Source organism: Lipotes vexillifer, unplaced genomic scaffold (genome assembly GCF_000442215.2).
Source record: "Lipotes vexillifer unplaced genomic scaffold, Lipotes_vexillifer_v1.1 scaffold1347, whole genome shotgun sequence".
NCBI lineage: Eukaryota > Metazoa > Chordata > Mammalia > Artiodactyla > Lipotidae > Lipotes > Lipotes vexillifer.
The window spans coordinates 228,031-238,435 of NW_006796201.1; positions in this window are offsets into that span (position 1 = coordinate 228,031).

A 10,405-nucleotide genomic window follows, 5' to 3' on the forward strand; every position below is an offset into this window, starting at 1 on the left:
CGGGCCTCTCACTGCTGTGGCCTCTCCCCTTGCGGAGCACAGGCTCCAGACGCGCAGGCTCAGCGGCCATGGCTCACGGGCCCAGCTGCTCCGCGGCATGTGGGATCTTCCCGGACCGCGGCACGAACCCGCGTCCCCTGCATCGGCAGGCAGTGACTGTGGTTGTGTTTTGACAGTGGAAAAGGAAGAATTCTCACAAGTATTTGTTAGAGTCTATTTTATTAATGGGTCTTACATACAATGAGAGGATCAGCGTAAAGGCAGGAGAATTGGTTCCCAGAACAGGTGAAAAAAAGATTTTTATACTCAGTTGGGAAAGGAAGACTGAGATAAGATTGCTACTTTAGAAATAAAGCTGGTTAGCGCCCTGCGTGGTGACATGGTGACACAGCTGCAGTCTTCGGGGTTATCTTAATGAGGTGATCTTCATAGTTGGCTGCACGTTCACTCTCACTTCGTAAAACGCTGGGCCTGGTCAGCTCCGTGTTAGTCAAACCAAGTTCCACCCCCGAAGTGGTCAGAGGACAGTCAGAGGCTTCCTAGAAAACACTGCCGCGGCCTTAACTGTCATCACAGATCACCAGCTTGCCAGTTAGCAAGTGTTGGATATTTTGTCTTGTGCAAAGATGAGGACATTGAGTCCCAGGAAAGCGAGTTCACACTTCGGACCTCCACTTTCTCATCTATAGAATGGGGTAGTGACAGCACCTGTCTCCAGGTGTGCTTGAGGGCTGAAGGGGCAGCGGTAGCAAAGGCTCAGCCCAGAGCCTGGCCCAGAGTCAACATTTGGTGATTCGGGGCTGGTCTGAGTGTGAGCACACACATGCAGACACACACATATATGCACAGACTCCCCAAACACACGCAGACACACACATGCACACACACAGAGATCTCACACACACAAATATGCACACATACAGACACACACTCACAGGCACACACACAGACGTGCATACACAAACCCTCCCAAACATACACAGACACGTGAACAGACAGACACACAAACTCAAAGGGCCCCCCAAAGCACACACAGGACCTCATGCACACAATCGTGCACGCACTGACACACACAGACACACACAGACACATGTGCAGACCCCTCACATATGCCCTACACAGAAATACAATTACAGACCCCTCCCAACCACACAGACACACACATGCAGAAATACACACACACACGGATCCACGCCGATACCACAGACACACACAGGCACACCAACACACATGCAGATATGCACACACAGACTCGGCTCCAGACACACACGCACACACACACACACACACACGTGCAGACCCTCACAGAGCCTCCGCCACAACCACAGCCATAGCCATGCACACGCCCTCCCCACGCAGACAGCCGCAGACACACCTGCTCCTGCTTTGTTTCCCCCGCAGCTCGAGGAGCCAATGTGGGCCGGGAGTGCTGCCTGGGGTACTTCAAAGGGGCCATTCCTTTCAGGAAGCTGGTGAGGTGGTACCGGACCCCAGCGGACTGTCCCAGGGATGGCGTCGTGTGAGTCTGCCTGTCCCCACCCTGCCCCTGTCCTGGGAGCTGAGTGTGGGAGAAGGCAGAGCCTGGAGCTCCCAGAAGGGCCACTGGGGAGCAGAGAGGAGAGAGCAGGGCCTTCGTCCCTTGACCCCCTGGCCCCGCTCCTCAGGGCAGCCCCCGTACCCCACACTGCGAGCCCCCAAAGGGCCTCAGGCTGTGAGGTCTAAGCTCCTCATTGATTTATGGGGAAACTGAGGGCCTGAGAGAGATGGGACAGCCCCATATCACACGGGCGGTCAGCGGCCCATGTGGTCACTTTGCAGGCCCTGGGCTTGAGCCCCGAGCACTGGGCCCCTCCCGGGCACCCCTCGTTCCCAGGCCTAGGTGGGTGCAGGCGGTCTGAGGATGGGGGGGCAAAGTCGTGCAGCCCCGGCTCCCTGTGAGGGCCAGGCCTGGCAGGGACCCTGGGAGGGTCAGGAGTCACCGAGGACAGAGCCGGGCGTCTCAGAGCTGCCACTGATGCCCTGGGTGACTTCAGGCAAGTTCCTGCCCCTCTTGCGGGCTCAGGGTCCTCGTCAGTGCAGGGCGAGGCTGGTCCCGGGGCTCTGGAGGGCCTTCCTGCCCTGAGCGCCCGCGCGGTTTTCTACCTCTGGGTAGGCTGGTGACTCTCCACGGCAGATCCATCTGTTCAGACCCCAAGGACGTGCGGGTGAAGAAGGCAGTCAAGCGCTTGCAAAACACCATGAAGCCACGTGACCTGACCGCCCAGCCAGCCTGACTTCTCCCTGGCCCATCTGGAGCCTTCCCGCCTCCACGTTCACTACCCCAACCCCGAGCTCCCTGGGTCCAGTGGAGGCCTTACAAGGACAAAGAGGCCCCTGTCCCCTTCTCTGATTAAAGTTTTTCTCCCCCAGTCTGGGTCAGCGTGTTCTGTCCACTCTAGCCTGTCGCCCTGGAAGGGCCTGCAGAGAACATCTAGTCTTGCCCTGTGCAGGTCGGAGAGGGAAAATGAGGCTTCGAGTGTGCAGACCACCTTAAAGAGGGGAGGCCCGGGCAGGGGTAGGGCTGAGGGGGGTCTGTGGGGCGAGCAGGGCAGGGGTGACAAGAGGCCAGCAGGTTCTCCCCTCTGCTGCACGCAGGCAGGAGGGGGACCTGGGAAGGGCCGTCTGGATTCTCTCCCATCTTATCTGCCCATGGAGCCCTCCCAGGCCTGCCCCATTCTGCTCTGTGACACCCCAACTGATGTGGAGCTGAGGACACGCTTCGCCTTGCGCATTTGATCCAATTCCGCAAATGGTTCTAGAATTCTTCCGCAGGCCAGGGTTCTGTCAAGTGCTGGGGAGCTCCCTGGCCCCGGGGGCTCCCGCAGCCTCTTCCCCATCTCGCCCACCTCCCAGCCCCCACCCCCCCCCGAGCCCAGCCAGCCCCGCCCGGACGGTCTTTGCAAGACCAGTTCCACCTGCGCCCAGCTCCCTCTCCCGGCTCCAGCCCCAGGCCGGCTCCCAGGGCCGAGCTGCTCCACCTCGTCCCGAGCCTCACCCCAGCGCCCTCTCATCCCCGCTGGCCCCAGCCCTCGCCTCCCGCCCCAGCCCGGCCCCGTGGTTCCTGCCGACCTGAAGTGTGAGCCCCGCCCTACCAGGTGACATCTCACCCAGCCTCAGCCCAAGCCAGCCTCCAGGAAGCTGTCCCTGAGAACAGCTACCCCCAATTCTCTCTCTTGCTCTGATTCCTCCCGCTTTCAGGGACTCTGGGGCAGCCCGAGGGGGCTGTTCTCCCGTCGACTCCTGTGTGGGTCTGTAGTCCTGACTCCTCCGTTAGGCTGAGAGCTCAGTGAGTCTCACTGGGGACCCCATAGTGCTCAGAAGGATGTGGACCAGGACCCATCCCCAGACCCCTCTGTCGAGGTGCAGCTCGGGACTGGAGCCGTGGGAGGCTGGGGGAAGTTAGGGTCTTCGGATTCTAGTTCTGCCTCACCCTCCTGACCAGCTGTAGGCTGTGGCTTTTCTCTCTGGGACTAAGTGGGAGCAGGCGCAATGGATCCTTCCTCCTAGGATTCTGTGACCTGTGTTGTTTGGTGGGGCTGCAATTGAGTTATTTTCAGGTAAAGCTTATGCCTTCTGCTGTCCCCCTGTGGCCAGTTGTCTTATTGCAGGACAGATGTCAGAGCCAAGCCCACTTTCGAAGTGGGACAAGAAGAAAACAGCAGCAGTACGACTACTACTAATAATAAGGCTGATGATGGTGATGAACTGTGAACTTCTCTGTGACCCCGGGGTCTCCTCAGCCACAGGTGGGCTCTTTTCCTGCCCTGGTCCCAAGGAGTATCCCTTGAACAGCTGCCTTGGATCCAGAGTCCTTGGGGCAGCCCAGTCTGAATTCTTTGTGGAAAAATGTCATCTGGATACATGGGGTGAGGGGTGAGAAAAAGATGATCTCAAAATAGGGGGAGGCAAGGAGGAGCCCCTGGGACAGCCAAGGAGAACAAGGGCTGGGGCCCAGATCCCTTGCCCTGCCAGAAAGACACTCAAAGAACATGCATGTAATCCAGTGCATTGAAAACTTGCCTTAAAAGAATCAAAACCTTCTTTTCCTAGGGAAATATTCCTCAGAGGCCCATATTGTGAACTCGGATAAGGGGAGGATGATGAGGAGGTAAGGGGTTACCCAGGGGGAGGCCCTGAGAGTGACCGAGCAGGGGGTTGGCTTAAAGGTCCCTCAGTGGGGGAGAGGTGGAGCCAGGACTGGCAACAAAATGCAGGATTCAGAATCCAAGTGTCTACTAGCAGAGTCAGTGTGCAATGTGGGTTGGGCAAGATGCAGGAGATGGGACCAGCCACCATGTTCCCCTGGGAAGAAGCCATTTTAAGGACTCGTGACTGGGAGACTCCCCATGACAGGTTAGTAGGGAGATAGAAAGAAAGAGGACAGGTCAGGAACCAGAGAACACAGAACGGTAGGGAGGGGCGCTGGTCTCTCATTGTTCCTTCCACCTGAAAAGGGCTTCGCCTCCTCCACATCTGAAATCCAGTCCCCCTTCAGAGCTCAGCTCAAATGCTGCCTCCCTCAAGAAGCCCTCCCTGGTCCCTTTGTTGCAGTTGTTGCCCCACTCTGTGTCCTCCATCAGCTCCCTGCTCTCACCTCAGCTTTACCACATTGTCCCTGGTAAATGTAGTTACTTGCATGTTTGACTCACTGATGAGCTCCTTGGGGCAGGTATTTGAGTCAGGCAACTCGGTACTTACTGACTCATTTATAAGGGGGTGAAAGTGCTTTGTGCACAGTGGAAATTTGACATATATATTTTCATCAACAAGCCCCTGGGTGAATCCCATGACAGGCACGTCAAGAAAGAAGCTCCCAGAGGAGCGGTGCTCTGATAACATAACTGGGCTTCAAGCCCGGCATTGAAGTGGAATTTTGAATTGCGCTGCTCTTTGGTTTCCCACCAGAGGGCGCTCCAGCTCCCAATAAAGATTGAGCCTGATTGATGTCCCTGACCACCAGGGCCCTGGCCTCAGTGCTGTCCCCAGGGGCTGGGGTCACCTACATCCGACTGTAGCTGCTCAGGGCCTAGGGTCAGAGTGTCTGCGGTTGGCCAGCCCTTCTCCTAAGGGAGCAGAAGCAAGGAAACCACCACCACCACTGCCAGGGGTTAGCGAGATGAAGAGGAAGAAGGAAAACCACTGCTGGGAATTGCAGGGCCACTAATTCCAGATGCAACGTGGGCAGTGCTGAGAGCAGTGCACCAGGGGTGTTCTCACCGTGTCTTCTTAGATTCTGTATTTGTCTATTTGGCATCCATTCATCACAAGTTACACCTCCCCTGTAATCCAGCTTTCGAAGGCATGCAAAAATCACATTGCAAACTCTCCAACCAATCCTGAAATCCCCCAACCACTTCCTTTATATAACTCACTCCCCAAATGAATATTTCCCCAAATCACCCAGGGCTGGGTACCAGACAATGAGGGACAGCGCCCACGCCCCGAAGCCCGCTGAAACGACTCCCACAGGCCAGTCCTCAATTGCTGACCCTGCCCTGCCTTGCTTTTTCTACAGAAACCCGATAAGGGTTGTGGCCTCGGCTTTCCCCTCACGTCTCCTTCTGCCCTGCGTGGTGTGGCATGGCCCCTTCTCTTGGGAAATGTAAGTAATAAATTCTTCTTTAGTGGCATTCAGTAACCTACATACATTCAAATCCCATGGGTACATTTTATTTATTTATTATTTTTATTGACATACAGTTGATTTACAATGTTGAGTTAATTTCTGCTGTACAGCAAAGTGACTCAGTTATTCATATTCTTTTTTATATTCTTTTCCATTATGGTTTATCCCAGGACATTGAATATAGTTCCCTGTGCTATACAGCAGGACCTTGTTGTCCATCCATTCTTTATGTAATAGTTTGCATCTACTAACCCCAAACTCACAATCCATCCCTCCCCCATGCCCCCTCTCCCTTGACAACCACAAGTCTGTTCTCTATGCCTGTTTCTGCTTCTTAGATAGGTTCATTTTTGTCATATTTTAGATTCCACATATAAGTGACATCATGTGGTATTTGTCTGGCTTACTTCACTTAGTATGATAATCTCTAGTTGCATCCATGTTGCTGCAAATGGCCTTATTTCATTCTTTTTTTAAAAAAATTAATTAATTCATTTACTTTTGGCTGTGTTGGGTCTTTGTTGCGCACACGGACTTTCTCTAGTTGCGGCGAGTGGGGGCTACTCTTTGTTGCAGTGCGCGGGCTCCTCATTGCGGTGGCTTCTCTTGTTGAGCACAGGCTCTAGGTGCACGGTCTTCAATAGATGTGGCACGCGGGCTCAGTAGTTGTGGCTCATGGGCTCTAGAGCGCAGGCTCAGTAGTTGTGACGCACGGGCTTAGTTGCTCCGTGGCATGTGGGATCTTCCCAGACCAGGGCTCGAACCCGTGTCCACTGCAGTGGCAGGTGGATTCTTAATCACTGTGCCACCAGGGAAACCCCTTATTTCATTCTTTTTTGTGGCTGAGTAGTATTCCATTGTATATATGTACCACATCTTCTTTACCCATTCATCTGTCGATGAACATTTAGGTTGTTTCCATATCTTAGCTATTGTAAATAGTGCTGCTATGAATATAGGGGTGCATGTACCTTTCTGAATTATAGTTTTTTCCAGATACATGCCCACGAGTAGGATTGCTGGATCATATGGTAATTCTATTTTCAGTTTTCTGAGGAGCCTCCATACTGTTTTCCATAGTGGGTGCACCATGGGTACATTTTAACAGAAGAGGGTCAGGGACCTGCTCTGTCTAGGCTTTGCCACTGACTGGCTGTGGGTTTTTTGTTTTTTGGTTTTTTGCGGTACGCGGGCCTCTCACTGTTGTGGCCTCTCCCGTTGCAGGGCACAGGCTCCGGACGTGCAGGCTCAGCGGCCATGGCTCACGGGCCTAGCCGCTCCGCGGCATGTGGGATCTTCCCGGACCGGGGCTCGAACCCGTGTCCCCTGCATTGGCAGGCGGACTGTCAAACACAGTGCCACCAGGGAAGCCCTGGCTGTGGGTTTTTGACACGATCACTTCACCTTCCTGGGCCTGTTTCTCCATGGAATGAGGAAATCGAACCCTTCTCTAACCTGCTTTAGGGTGTAGCCAGTCAAGAGAATGGGGCTTGGTCTGCTGCCGTCCTGCCTCTCACATTGCCCTTAGGGGAGCAGAGTCTTCAAAAACCTGCAGTTTCCCCATAATTGAATTGCCATGACCCCTTCTCCAAAACCACCACGCACACTGCAGGGATGAGACACTCAGACAAACAAAGGGGCTGGGGCCTTGTTGAGAAGTAAGCCTTAAAAGGACGTGTTCAGCACATGGACACACATGTTTATAGCAGCGCTATTCACCTAAGCCAAAGGTGGAAACAGCCCAAGTGTCCATCAGTGGATGGATGGATAAATAGTGTATATTCACACAACAGAATATTATTCTGCCATAGAAAAGAGTGAAATACTGGTACTTGCTACAATGTGGATGAGCTTTGAACACATGCTGAGCGAAGCCAGACACAAAAGGTCTCATATTGTGTGATTCCATTTACATGGAATGCTCAGAATAGGCAAATCCATAGAGACAGAATGCAGATCGGTTGTCACCAGAGGCAAGGGCATAGGGCAGCCTGCTAAAAGGGTACACGGTTTCCTTTGGGGGTGATGAAAATGTTTGGAGCTAGACAGAATCAGTGGTTGCACAACCTTGTGAATGCACTGAATTTTTCACTTTAAAATGGTTAATTTTGTTATGCAAATTTCACCTCAAAAAAAAGAAAAGCGAGACACTTCATACAACCTCTTTTCTGCAGAGCAACAATATAAACGTAGGCACAGGTGTGATATATGACCTCAGGATGGAGAACACCTGAGGAGGGTAGGGCAGGGGAAAGGGATGACACAGCTGTGACATTTCACCTATTAAATAGAGTGATCTGAATCAAAATATGGCAAACCCGTTGTCTGTTGTATCTGTAGTTCTCTGTATCTGAAATCTGTCATAATATAAAAGAAAGAAAAGTTTAATTAATTGTTAAAAAAAAGAGAGAGAGAAAGAGAAAAGAAGGAAGGGAGGGAGGGGCTTCTGAGCACTTCTGAGCCCAGCTGAGTCTAAATGCAGCTTTCAGATCATCACAGGGCTTTGCAGAGGTAAAGTCCTCTTATGCTGGATGGTGGTGAACAGACCACAAGTTGACCGCCCAGAAGTGACAAAAGAAGGTGAGGTCTGAGGCCACTAAGGTTGGAGTGGAGCGTTCAGTCCCCACTGTGTAGCGAGAGGGGTGAAGGGCTGCCTGCAGAGCTGCACTGTTCCTACCCCGCAAGTCTGTCGCTGCGACAGGACAGCAAGGAAGCAGAGAAAGACTGAAGGAGGGCTTCCCTGGTGGCGCAGTGGTTGAGAGTCCGCCTGCCGATGCAGGGGACACGGGTTCGTGCCCCGGTCCGGGAAGATCCCACATGCCGCGGAGCGGCTGGGCCCATGAGCCATGGCCGCTGAGCCTGCGCATCCGGAGCCTGTGCTCTGCAACGGGAGAGGCCACAACAGTGAGAGGCCCTCGTACCGCAAAAACAAAAACAAAAACAAAAACAAAAAAAAAGACTGAAGGAGCGGAGAGGATAACACAAACAAGCACAAACTAGAAACACTTCTGGACTCAAAACAACCATGTTTGTTCTGCTCGTTTACAGAGAGTATCACACGGCTTTCACGGTAAGAGACCCTAAGCATTAACAAGGCCCCCTTGCGATGCTCAGCCCTCTGCACGCTCGGGTTAGAGGCCCTCCCGCAAAAACAAAAACAAAAACAAAAACAAAAAAAAAGACTGAAGGAGCGGAGAGGATAACACAAACAAGCACAAACTAGAAACACTTCTGGACTCAAAACAACCATGTTTGTTCTGCTCGTTTACAGAGAGTATCACACGGCTTTCACGGTAAGAGACCCTAAGCATTAACAAGGCCCCCTTGCGATGCTCAGCCCTCTGCACGCTCGGGTTCTGGGACTAGAAATGCTAGCAAACAAAACTATTACGTTTAGTATTGAACGTTCTGTATCTTTTTTTTTTTTTTGTCAATCTATGGATCAACTCTTGCTTTATTTCTGGAAAAGGTCTTGAATTACGTCTTTAAGTAATTCATTCTGATTCCTTATTGGTGTTTCTTCTACCTTCTGTGGCTAATCATTTTCCCACTGATCCTTTCTCCCTCTTTATTTCCATTTCATTCGGTTGGTTCTTTTATTCCTGTCCCTGTTTTTAGCCCTGTGCATTCTCCTAGTGGTATATCCAATATTGACTTCATATCCGGGATGTTATTTTTTTCACTTCTTGCCTCGGCTCTGCCTGTGCACGTTTCCATCTCTCTGTTAACTGGGCCAAATATTTCCTGGAGGTTCCTGTCAGGGAGGCACGGGACTTTGTTCCAGGCTAGTGGGCACTTTCCTTAAGACCCAGAGTTTTATGTGTGGGTTTCCCTGGTTTTTTAAAAATGAAATTTCTTATCAATACAAAATACATAATGTATGGGGCTTCCCTGCTGGCGCAGTGGTTGAGATTCCACCTGCCGATGCAGGGGACACGGGTTCAGGCCATGGTCCGGGAAGATCCCACATGCCGCGGAGCGGCTGGGCCTGTGAGCCATGGCCACTGAGCCTGCGCTTCCAGAGCCTGTGCTCCGCAACGGGAGAGGCCACAGCAGTGAGAAGCCCACGTACAGCAAAAACAAAAACAAAAACATAATGTATATGTAAGGTAGACAAACCAATAAAAAATAAACACCTGTATACCCACCATCCAGCTTACTAAATAGAACCTTCCTGCTGCTCTGAAGTCCCCATCCCCCTCCCTGTTGTCCTCCTCCCATCAGCCTCCGGAGACACCTAAGTTCCTGAATTTAGTGTTTATCATTCACCTTGATTTTCTTTCATTTGTCACATGTGTGTATATACATACTACATATGCATGTATGCGTATACCCCTAACAATATATTGATGCATCTTGTATGTCTTTAAACCCTTGAACTTTATGTAAATGTAACATATCTCATACACATGCTCTCCCGTGACTTGCTTTTGCGGCTCCCCATTCTCTGAGATTCTTCCATGCTGATGTGCACAGACAGCTACAACTCATCATTTTCCCCCCTGTGACGACCAAGTCCTTCACCCATCCTCTTGGTAATGGCCACTTGGATTATTTCCAGATTCTTGTTATTACAAACAGTGCTGCTTTAAACAGTTTTTAGCTTGTCTTCTGGTGCATGTGTCGAAGAATTTCTCCAGGGCAGTGGCTCTCAACTTTGGAGGCACTTACCTGGGAAACCTTTGCCAAAATGCCGACACCTGCAGCCCTATTCCAAAAGATTGACTTAATTGGTCTTTG